Source organism: Camelus ferus, chromosome 8 (genome assembly GCF_009834535.1).
Source record: "Camelus ferus isolate YT-003-E chromosome 8, BCGSAC_Cfer_1.0, whole genome shotgun sequence".
Taxonomy (NCBI): Eukaryota; Metazoa; Chordata; class Mammalia; order Artiodactyla; family Camelidae; genus Camelus; species Camelus ferus.
The window spans coordinates 44,865,806-44,877,683 of record NC_045703.1 but is presented as its reverse complement, the minus strand read 5'-3'; the positions used below and the strand labels follow the sequence as shown (position 1 = coordinate 44,877,683).

The window sequence follows — 11,878 nt, the reverse complement described above, 5'->3', positions numbered from 1 at the left end:
ATTTTTATTCGTGATACTGTGATCAATATGATCAGCTAGCAGTCTCATTCCGGGTTATTGGTTCCAATGCCGTGGTGGTTTTCCACCTGGAAAACAGTGGTGGTTACTCTTCCTCAGGTATATATGGCGCTGCAGAGGACACATAAATAATTCTGGAACATCCTCTCTCTCCGGCTTTAAATCTGATCTGTTTCATTTAAGGTAAGCAGACTGACCAGAGGGAGTGCTCTCTCCCCGTATCTCAGACCAGGAGGCCCAGGAAGAAAACACACACCCAGTTTATCTCCCGTATTTGGTAACTTTTTCACGCCGGGGATGGTCCAGGGACTTTCAGTGGGTGTTAGCTGCTCCTGTAGACAAAGGTCCCACTTCATTGTCTGGGTTTTTCTGGGTCTTTGATTTCTCAGTTTTCATATTTAATAAACAGCAATAATAATTTCCCCTCCATTTCAATTGGCCTCAATCTTAGAATTTGGACTTGGCATCCTTTTATTTTCCCCCCACTTCTGACCTGAAGTATTGCATGGGGGAACTTGGTTCTGCTAGAAAGCGTTTCACATGAAACATGAGCACCCACCTCTATCCATATAATCATTCCTTAAACGCCTTGAGATGTCTTTGAAAGGTTCCACGAGTTATTTTCACATAGAGCTGCGTACAGTATAGGAGAAGCAGATCGGTTACAAGAAAAGCTGCTTCTGTGGTATTTCCAACTAAAGCCAATATGCACTGGCTTTGTCACAAGCAAGCTTTTTATCTTGACATTTCAAGTCTTGATTTCTCAACCAAGAGAGCTCAGATAAGCTTCAGAGAAAGCAGGCCCACTCTCTTCTGTCTTCACTCCTCTTTTGATGTTCGCCCCTCAGTGCACCGAGGCAGCTCAGTTCTGTCTCTTGTTGCATCTCCTATAACCTGTACAAAATGACGGCTTTCATGTAATCTCTGTCTTAAGTCACATTCCCCTCCAGCCAGGGCCAACATGAACAAGGAATTTCCCATAGAGGGAAGTTCATAAGGAGAGTCACCGAGTGTGGCCCAATTCTGAGCAATCAGTTAAAACTTTTCTTTCTCTCACCTGATAGAAGCCTTGCCACAAAGAAAAAAAGGAAGTGATTTCATCATTACTGGTGCCTTTAAAACATTCATTTCAATGGGAGACATCCTGGGGCATCTTAGCCTGGGTTGCTTGTATCACCCAGTTTGAGTTCGACAATTCTGAGAATTCTACTGAGAGTAAGAAGAATTACCTGTTGAGGGATTGTTCATCACCTTTTGTCTGGGAATCTTGAAACACGTTCTAGGACATGTTTCATTCATCATCATTCTTCATGTTAAGGAGAGGAAGGAAATTCATGTACTTTATTGTTAAGAAATGATTAGACATTACTGGATGATGCCTTAAAGCACACTATGAGTTTATTAGATGTTATTATGATAAGAAATACTTTAAAGAAATACTTTAAAGTTCCACAAAAAAAACATGGCTATCTAGTTGTTCCTCTTTCTTCTTTTTCTTTCCAGACATTGTAGTGCTTGCTCTTCTACATTGTGGTTTATGCTGTGGTGATGTGAAAATCAATCCTATGATGCATTTCCACAGGGGATTAGATTTAGATTTGTGGGTAGCATTGATACAGGCTGGTGATAGGGAATGGAGTCTCAGCAAATGGATCTCTGATTTGAGGGAGGCAGAAATGCGTGCAACTAACAATGTATCTTATTTATGGGTAAAATATCCTGGGAGCATAGAGAAAGGACACCATTAACTGGGTAATTGTTAGTGGAGGCAGTGGTATTTAAGCTGGAAGCTCAGATGGGATACCACGGACTAGACCAGGTTTGGAAGGCTGAGATTCAGAATTAAGCCTATGGCAATGAAAATGAGTGAGAATGGGTTATATTGATGCTGCAGAGTTGGGTCAAGAGGGCTTGATGATTCCACTGGATGGAGAGGAGTGAAAGAGAGAGAGGCGTCATAGACCCCTAGGAGGAGATGATGGCGCTTTGTATTGAGTCCTAGAACAAGGGAAGTACTGGTTTGGGATGAAGGGATTGGGGCAAGGGAGACATGTGTATTATGGGCATGGAAGAGGCAGAAAATGAGGCTGTGTTGAGGTGTGTGAAGAGCCTGAACAGCTGGAAATGAGACATCTCTTAGGCAAGACGCCTTTAAAAGGTGTGTATTCAGAAAAATGGTGATAATTTAAAATGATGGTCTTCTGAGGCTGCAGGGACAAGAAAGGGCTAAGGACAACTTTGGGGTCTAGCTCCCTCCACTTAAGAGATCGTAAAGGAAGAGATGCCATGGAAGGAGCAGTTCAAACCATAGTAGTAGAGTCAGAAGAGGAAAATCATTGACTTCAGGGAAGACAACTAGTTTTGCAAGAAGGAAATGGTTAACTATATCAAATAATTGAGAGATGGAAATCAGAAGAAGATTGAGTTAGAAACTAGACAAAGATTGAGGAGAGACAATATTGGGGCTAAAGTTTACAAGTTTGAGGCTGACCTAGAAAGCGGGTGGTTTTGAAGTGATGGGGACAGAAGCCTCTTGCAGTTTGGCCAAGATGTAAATAGGACTTGGAAGCTGTGAATTTAGTTGAGATTGTTGGGGGAAGGGGCAAAAGGAAGCCATTTTATCAGTTTTCTTTCTTTCTTTCTTTCTTTTCTTTTATTTTTTGCAGAGGGGAAACTCGTTCATCAAATAGTTTTCACATAGAATTTTCTAATATCTGATATTACCTGTATTTCTATGCTTCATTAATTCAAGAGCATCTTGGCCCATGTTGTGTAAAATATTACTCTAAATAACTGAATAAGTTTTGAAGAAAATGGTGCTAAAGGTGAAAAATCCCCCCAAGGATTTTTACCAGTCCTTAAGCAGGATCACTGATTTTAATTTTGATGATTGTTAAATTTAAGACTTTCCCAAGTTTAAAATCAAATGATGTTAAAGTAAGCCTGTTGGATGCTGGTGTTAAATGGACTATAACTCTGGTACATTAAACCTTGTTCCAGGTTAGCAGCTCTGTCAGAAATACCCTTGGTTGGGAGATGCCGGTCTGTCTCACTGCCTTTCTGCACTGCCACGTGTGAGAGTCATTGCTCTGCCCACTACAATCTATACAGCAAAACATGAGGAGTATGTATTAGATAATCTGTAAGATCTGATGTTAAGTAAAACAAAATTTAGGACAAGTGTTATAAGCTTTGTTTCCAAATCCTAATTATTGAGAGGTAAACAGCATGCATTGAAGTGCTCTATAATTCCTTTCTTCAAAATTTTTCTCATTCACATACCCTCTAAAATTAATTTTCATAGACTGTGTATCACCTTGCATATTTTAAAACTGAAATCACAACTTCTCATCGTAAGTTTAAATAATTGCAAAGGACATTCTAATACTTTAAAATGTTTACAGTGGAATTTTAATACCATAGGGACTTGATGCCCTGTTATCTGTTGTTAAAAAAAAAAATGCATGAAAGCTCTATATTAATAGTAAGAAATTTTTAATTGTTCTATCTTTATTTGAACTTCTATTTCCATTGTACTTTCTCCTTAGAAATTTATCCTAAAATAACCTATTCAATGGTACAGATTAATTACATTTCTCTGTGACAAAATAAGTGTATATACTGAATTTCTAGTTGATCAAACAACAAAGATATATCACAAATTTTGATAGTTAATAAATATAAAACTTTATTGAAAATTGGGTTCTTAATGAGAATAGGACTTTGTTTTTCCTCAATTATTAATGAATAGATTTTACTTATTCCTAATAAATTTAGCAATATATTTTTCAAATATATCTATGCACTGAGAAACTTAAAAAATTAAGTTATAGCAGTGATAGGTTTTTAACTCCTTTAAAAATTTATTGCATGCCAAAAATCATAGCAATTTATCATCAAAATTATTTGTAATGATCTACCAGCTAATAGGTCTCTCTATATATTTATTGAAAACAAAGAATTTGAAATAATCTGACTTACCTATGGATTTGTTACCCTGCTGTCATGGTAATTCATTTGGTCAACTGCTGAGAAGTAGCCAAAAAAATTATTACTGACTCAGAGTATAAGGATGTTTAAAGCTCTTGTTGCATATGTTGTCAAAGTGAGGGTAAAGAGGCATGTGGGTAGAGGTAAACTTGTATATGTATTTGAGATGTAAAAGTGGTTTCTCAAAGTTTTACACCAAGATGAATGTAAGTACAATTTTTATGTAACTGTCAGTCATTTGGCTAGGGAACTATATATGAAGACAATAATGAAGAATAAGAAAAATTAACTTACCTAGGTAGAGAAATGCAATGACTAAGATTCCAGAGATATATGGTCAGTGCATAAAAATTAGTAGTAAAAAAAAAAACCAAAAAACAAAAACACCTTTCTGTCCCAAGACAACATACAATCAACCTAGAAGGCTCTTTTGCCATCTGACCTCAGACGGTAAGAAAAACTTGCAAATCTCTGAAAAGGTGCAGAGGTAGCAGGTGACCTTCAAGGATGGTGAGTACTACAAAGCCATGGATTTGGGAGAAACATTCAGGTCAAATTTAAAACATAACATGTATTACTAAAATGCATCACTTTAGGTCTGAACCTATAGTAGAAGCTTGGTGGACACTATGAAAATTGTTCTGTGAAGTCAAAGACCTGGTGACCTGTTGTGACCAAAAAGCATACTGAGCATCTGGGTTTATCAAGAGATGTACCAGAAAACAGAGACTCCACCCCCATGGAGCTTTGGTAAATTAACCCAGATGAGAAGTCTGGATACATAAATGAGACAAGTTATATGAACACACTCTTTAATGTGTAGCCATCATTCTGTGAATATTAGCTATGATGATGGCAGTGGTGATGATGCTGTTTTAATGGAAAAAGAGCAAGTCCAGAATAGATGCACGGTGATGGCATGTGGGATGCTGTCCATTGGAGAAGATTATGATTCTCCAATTTGAGTGTCGGGGCTGAGAGGTGAAATCATTTAAGTCAAAAAGTTGTATAAATTGTGAATTTGTGAGCATTATGTGAGCACCAAAGTGTCAAAGTAGATAATGCCCCAGGAATGAGATTTCCTGCACACTGGGAACAGAAGTCTTTTCTCATCTAGTATCTCCAGTGTTTAGTAATTCGCCCATGGTAGGTGCCTGGTGAATGTTTATGATTGTTGATCTAAAACTGATAGACTGCCAGTTATTTCTCCAGCAAAAACGGGTTTATTTTGGGTCTACAAAGAACTGCAATTCAGGGTTTGCAAGCCTGGTGAGCCATGTGCAGGTCCCCAATGAAAATGGAGAGGTGAACTCTTTAAGAGGAGGAAAGGAAGCTGGGAGGGCTAGAGTCCATTGGAGGAACTGAGAGTGGCTCTCCATTGGCTGAGCTGTGGCAGTTTCTCGTTGACTAAGCTCTTGCCAGCAAGAAGGGGAAGTCTGTCTTCTTCCTTTTGGGCTCTGCTATTGCCCTAGGGTGTGAGAGGCTCCTTCCGGCCTCCTTAGTTTGTTTAACATTTATGAGTCTGAGTGTAATTCTGAAAAGTTCCCGAGCCTAGTCCTTGAAGGCTGTGTCTAATTTCTTTTTCCAACAGGCATTCTACCCTGAGGAAAATCATAAGAAAACCCAGAGGAAGGATGTGGAGGAAATGGCAAACTGTCTAACGTGGCTGAGTCTAGGGAACAGAAGATAAAGAGACGGGGAAAGGCAGGCTGGACACACTTTAGGCTTGTTTGTGGTGTCGCCATGTCTAACTGGACCAAGGGTGGACACTTGACTTGAGATGGGAAGTCAGTTTTCCTGAGAATTTAGTATTTAGATGAGCGTCCTGTTACTGGTCTCCACACCCAGTTGGGATTGTACTTGGGACCCTCAGAGTTTCCTTGTCCCATCGTGGGGACTGAGCAGAGAAAAGGATGGTTTTCCAAAATCAGGGTGAGGAATATGTAATTGGTAGGCAATGGGGAGCCACTGAAATCTTTCTGATTTGAGAGTGAAACATAATCAATCATCCAGTCTTCCAAAGACATCTAATAATTCTTAGTCCTGAAAATTGCTACATTCACTGTCTGAAAGCCATTCCAAGGGCCTGCTCTAATGCACTTTGCTGAGCTGAAACCAAAGTGCTTCTTTTCCATAGGAACTCAGCCTGAGTTCTTGGGGCATCCAAAGGGAAGAATGACAGCCAGGTAACTCTCCTATGTCCCTCCCTTCTGAATAGGCTCAGTCATTTAGACACCTCTTCATTTTCTTATCCTGACTTAGATTTACCCCTTGGCTTTTAGAAAATTACATTATCTCTTTATTTTTCTCTCTGACCATATGCAGCTTATAAAGGGCTCTGGCAGTCTGAATCCATTGGAAAACCCAGCAACTGGACTCTCTTATCCTTGATAATACCTGAGATTGTCTTCAGAGGTTTATTTGTTGACAACAGCCGTCTTGTTACTTTTAAGTGGTTCTCTTTCATAACCTGACAGTGCCCTCTGGAGAAGGCTGCAAACAGCTTCTTGAAAGGAGGGTTAACGTGCCTGTGTTTTCGCAGAGAGGGCAGCTGCAGCCCTGAGAGCACGGCCAGTGTTCTTGTGTGCTATGCGAGTCCTGACCAGAGTGAGCCTGGCACTCCAGAGATGAGCTGCTTCTGGCGCTTGGATGCTGTCGTTCTCTCCCCTTGGCTCCTGCCTACGTCTTCTCTCGCCTGCTTGTAGCCTGCTCCTTGCTCATACTCTTCAACCCTTGCTTGAGTCACATGTGAGCATGTCTGTTTGAGAAAGAAGACTTGGCATTGACCCTAACACTCACTGTGCTGTTTCCCTGCTGGTCTCTTTCCTGCTTCCCTCACCTTTTGGGATGCTATTTGCAATGCCTTGAAAGGTATCAGCCTGACATATAAGAAAAAAGCCTACAACAGTTAATAACATTAATACCAACAATAGCCACCATTTGGGTACTTAATCTGGGCCGTGCACTGTGTTAGCACTTTGTAAATGTTTTCTCAGTACATTCTAAGCCTCTTGTGAGGTATTTCTATAATTATTTTGACTTTCAGAAAGAATAGCTGAGAGAGTTTACAGGGCTTTCCCAGTGGTAAACCTAGTGACAGGCCCAGGACTTGAACCCCCTTGTCATGTCCAAGTCTGTGCTTCTGTACACAATATTGTTGTAACTCACTGCTTAATGACATGAAGAAAAGCACTTCTGAAAACCCTCAACGTTGTTCATTTTCATAATATTTAGCCTCTGGCAGCCCAAATTCCCAGCAGTGATTTTGTTTCTCCTTGTTTCACTGTTACTGAAATCTGGGATCCACGTTCTCTCTGAGCTCATGGTCATCTCTCACCTCCTTTTCCAGGACGTATTTAAAGGCGGGTCTTCTTGACCTAATCAGATGGTGCAGAGGCCAGCTTCTTATCCTGGTGTGATTATGTCAATGTTTGATTAGCTTTTAAATACCATATGTTAGATGTAATTGAAACCTTATTTCCTTTTAAGCAGCTTCCCTGTAATTTTATGTTAGGACTGGGTAGCTAAGATCTGATTCAGTTACACTACCAGTAGCCAGCACAGTTGATATGCGCAACACCATTCTGTGTGTGTGTTCCCACTGCATCATCGTAATAGTCAGGTGAAGGTGATAACAACACGATCTTCATTTTACAGAGAAGAAACCAAGACTCAATATAGCAGCAAGCCGCTGTCACCTAGATGACTGCACCCTTTTCCCAGCTCGTCTTTCATCCTTCCTCCTGCTCTCCCATTTTTTTCCCCCACGTTGCAAGAGTGATGTTTTAAAATTGTAAATCTGATCAGGCCACTTCCATATGTAAATCTTCTCAGTGGTTTCCAATTTCCCTTAGAACCAAGTCCAAAATCCTTAATGTGGCTTAGGAGAATTTCCATGTCTCACCCCTGACCAGGTTCTCAGCCTCATACCTTTTTTTTTTTTTTAATGGAGGCCCTGGCGATTGAAACTAGGACCTCATGCATGCTAAGCACACACTCTACCACTAAGCTGTACCCTCTCCCCGCAGCCTCGTACCTTACCTCTATGCTCAAAACTTCTCTGACCCAATTCTACTGGTTTTTATTCCATCTCCAGTATGTGCCTATTTAAATAGAAGTCATATGCCTGTCTCCCAGGCTATGTGAATAAAGCGTCATCTCCTGTTGTCTCTGCTTTATTGTGCCTGGCACACGGGCAGGTATCATAGACTCAGTCACATCCCTTCAGCTGTTGCCTAGTTATGTGATGCTCATATATTCAACCCCCAAAACTGTTTCCCACATGAGGTAGGCTGAATTATGGCCTCCCAAAGGTGTCCACGTCCTAATCCCCAGGACTTGTGAATGTGAGTTTATAAAGCAAAAGGGACTTTGCAGATGTGGTTAAGTTAAAGATCTTGAGATGAGAAGGTTATCCTGGTTTATCTAGGTTGGCCTGATGTAATCACAAGGGCCTTTATAAGAGGAGGCAGGAGATGGAAGCAAGCAGTAGAAGATGTGACAACAGAAGTAAGAGGTAGAGTAATGAGAGCAAGGGGCTGTGAGCCTAGAAAAGTAAGCAACTTCTAAAAGCTAAAAAATTAAGGGAAGAAAACAGATTCTCCCTGAAGCTTCCATAAAGAACACCCCTGCTGACACCTTGATTTTAGGCTTCTGACCTCCAGAACTATAGACAATAAAGTTGTATTGTCTTGTGCCACTAAGTTTGTGGTAATTTGTTAAAGCAGCAACAGATAACTAATACACCACACAACTCAACTTTCAAGATTCTGCAAAACTGAGAGGCTGAAATTATTCACTCAACAAACATCTACTCAGTGCCAGGCACTCTACCTAGGTTAGAGCCCTCGTGGTCTTTATATTCTAATGAAAGTCAGAAAATAATATCATGTAGAAGTGATAAATAGTATGTATTTAGAGAGGAAAAAAGAACAGGAGGAGGGTTGACATTTTAAATAAGATGGTCAGTGAGGTTCTCACTGAGAAAAGTAATGTGAAGGAATGAGAAGGGAATGTGCGTAGCATGTTCACGGACAAGTGAAAAGGCCAGTGTGGCTGAGGCAGGGTGAGCCAGAGTGGAGGAGGAAGAGGAGGAGGGCACCATCTTTGAATACTATGGGTTTTGAACAGAGCAGTAAGATGCACTGATGTAGGTTTTAAAAGAATCACTCTCTTGCTGCTTTTGAAAATAAATCCAGAGTTGGGGGTAACAAGAATGAAAACAGAGAGCCCAGTGAGAAGGGTGTTGCAAAAACCTAGACAAGAGAGATTTTTGGCTCAGACCAAAAGGGTAGCTGTGGGATTGGTGAGAAGTAGTCAGATTCTAGACATTGCTGAAAGGTAGGGCCAGTGAGACTTCCTGACAGAATGGATGTGGAAATGCAACTACGAAATTTTTGGCCTAATCGAAGGGAGAATGGAATAGTCACTAACAAACTGAAACTAGGTGTACAGCAACACTGAGGGCAAAGATCGGGAGTTCAGTTTGGGACGTAATTTTGAGTCCTGTTAGACATCTAAGTAGAGGAGATGAGTGGCAGTTGGATATTAAAATCTGTCCATCAACAGAGGTCTGGGCTGGACATATCTGTTTAGGAGTTGACATCTTAAATGATGAAACAAAAGAGGCACAGGAGATGGATGCTGGATGAGGGGTATGCAGAGGCTTCCCCATGGGGATTAGAGGACAAGAAATGAGGGGTGATTGAGAGCTGTGAATTAGAAAGGATTGCAACATGTGTAGAAAAAAAAATATATGTATAGATAACCTTAGAAAATGTTTTCTAGTTGTTGGTTTTTACATAGAGGGGGCTATTAATTCTCTACAAGGAAAAAAAACCACATTTTTACATCAAATCTTTTGGGGTTTTTTCTAGTTAACTCTAACAAAATGCAATATAATGAGTCCACTTAAGTATCAGTATTTGCATTTCTTTTCTTATGCTTACAGCAGGAATACCATTTTCCAGAGCCCCATAAATCTCCACACATTGTAATTGAACATATCTATTTCTTAAGAAGTGAAAAATCTGTATGGTGACTTGAAACAAAGGTAATTTTGTGGTTTGGGGAATGGAATTCCTAAGTGCATATATTGTAGTCTCTCCTCATCTGACAGGTTGTTCTAACTCTGCTCTTTTGCTGGAACTGGATGATAAGCACTTACTGTTTGACACTTTATGAAAATTTTCATATATATTCTCATTCATTCCTCACATCAGCCTTAGGAAGAAGATAATATTCTCATTTATAGATGAGAAAACTTAGGCTCAAAGAGGCAAAGCAGTTTACTCAAGATCATTGGACTGGACTCAAACTTAGAACCACCAGTTTTTTCCCTACTTCATTAAGGTACATGAGAATCTTTAAATTTATTCATTAAAAAAATGTCAATTCAAGGTAAGAAAAGGTAAAGCACATTTTCTAGGCTTGTTAGAAATGGGTTCTACTAGCCATTAAAAAGCTATATACAATCATATAAAATAAACTAAAGATAGTTATGCTATTATAAATTTATTCTATGGAAATTACTCTTTCTTAGTTCTTGTGTGCTTCTCTTTTGCACAAATTAGCTAACATATAGGACATAATTGTTCCTTGATTGTTCCAAAGCCACCTTGAGATTGGTTGAAGTTGGAAAGCATCATGAAGGAAGAAGAAGGAAGCCAATGAAGACGAGTTGTTGTGTGCCCAGCTCACTAGAACGGGGCTTGCTAACAGTCTCCATTTCGTCCAAAAGCTCCTCTCTCTCTTACCTCTTATGTTTTCTAAAGTCTATACCATGTGAATTCCCCAAAGAGAATTAAATAGCAATATCTTAAGAAATTGACTGGATACATTTTCTGAGTATTGCTGAGAAGGAGCAAGACTACTACTGGAATTGAGTGGTACCACTATTGTTAGAAATAAGCTGGCATGGGCGTGGGTTTCCAACTTGATTATTTGCTGCCATGGATGAGAAGTTTGACTTTATGAGGAAGAAGTGTGGGACTACCTAAGAGTACTGAAGAAAAAAAAAGGGGGGGAGGCTTTGAGGAGCAAAAGGGACAGGACACAGAAAGCTAGTCCTGATCGCTGGGAACTCAATAGGTGGAAAGCATCAAAGGATGACTCCAGAAGGAGGTGGAGATATGGAAATGATGTTATCAACAGGTACACATGTAAGTGAAGATGAAACAATATATCCAAAATGACAGCATCTAAGTATATTTAGTTACATGCTACCATGTGAAAGAAAGGAGATGTCAGAGTTTGGTGATGGTGTGACTCGGGAATAACCATTAAAGAGAACAATTTGATCAAAATGGTCTGGTAGAGGGGGAGCATTTAGAAACTTGGAGAGTTAGACTGAGTGTTGTCTGCTTCCTATCCTAACCCCTACCCTCCAAATGTGTAGGGTTACAAACATTCATGCAAAGATAGGGCCTGGGGGGAACAGAATATTCTATCAGGGAGAATAGCAAATCCCAAAGCAGAAACAAGCTTGGCCTTTGAAGACTGGCAAAAAAAAAAAAAAAAAACTACTTCTCTGTACCTGGAATATAATGAGCAAAGGAATAAATTATAGGAGATGATGGCAAAAAAAAAGAAAAAGATGATTGTAGGAGGGACGTCAAAGGATGTGAGTGCAGACTCTAGCCACTGCGTAGGTGGTGGTGGTAGGAATGCAGGAAGTTCTTTTCAGAATGCTTCCATCTTCTCAGTGAAGTAGGGATCAAGGTCTTCAATTGAGAATAAATATGGGGGGGGATGTGTCAGAGGTTTAAGAAGTGAGCAGGTGTGAAAAAGTCATTCAGGAGAATAGGAGAGTGAATGGACTAGGGAAATACAGTATGATACAAGGTCCTGTCAAGAGCCTGTTTCTGGTAAG

General features: G+C 40.0%; 1 long non-coding RNA gene across 2 annotated transcripts; it reads left to right on the top strand.

The window, feature by feature from the left end:
* The first annotated feature begins 2,003 nt into the window (after positions 1-2,003).
* Positions 2,004-11,595, top strand: LOC116665400. Of its 2 annotated transcripts, none has more exons than XR_004321996.1 (2): positions 2,004-3,142; positions 10,230-11,595. It is a non-coding gene; the product is annotated as an uncharacterized LOC116665400 (long non-coding RNA). The 2 variants fall into 2 exon arrangements; XR_004321997.1 differs by lacking the exon at positions 2,004-3,142 and adding an exon at positions 3,149-10,060.
* Positions 11,596-11,878: the final 283 nt, after the last annotated feature.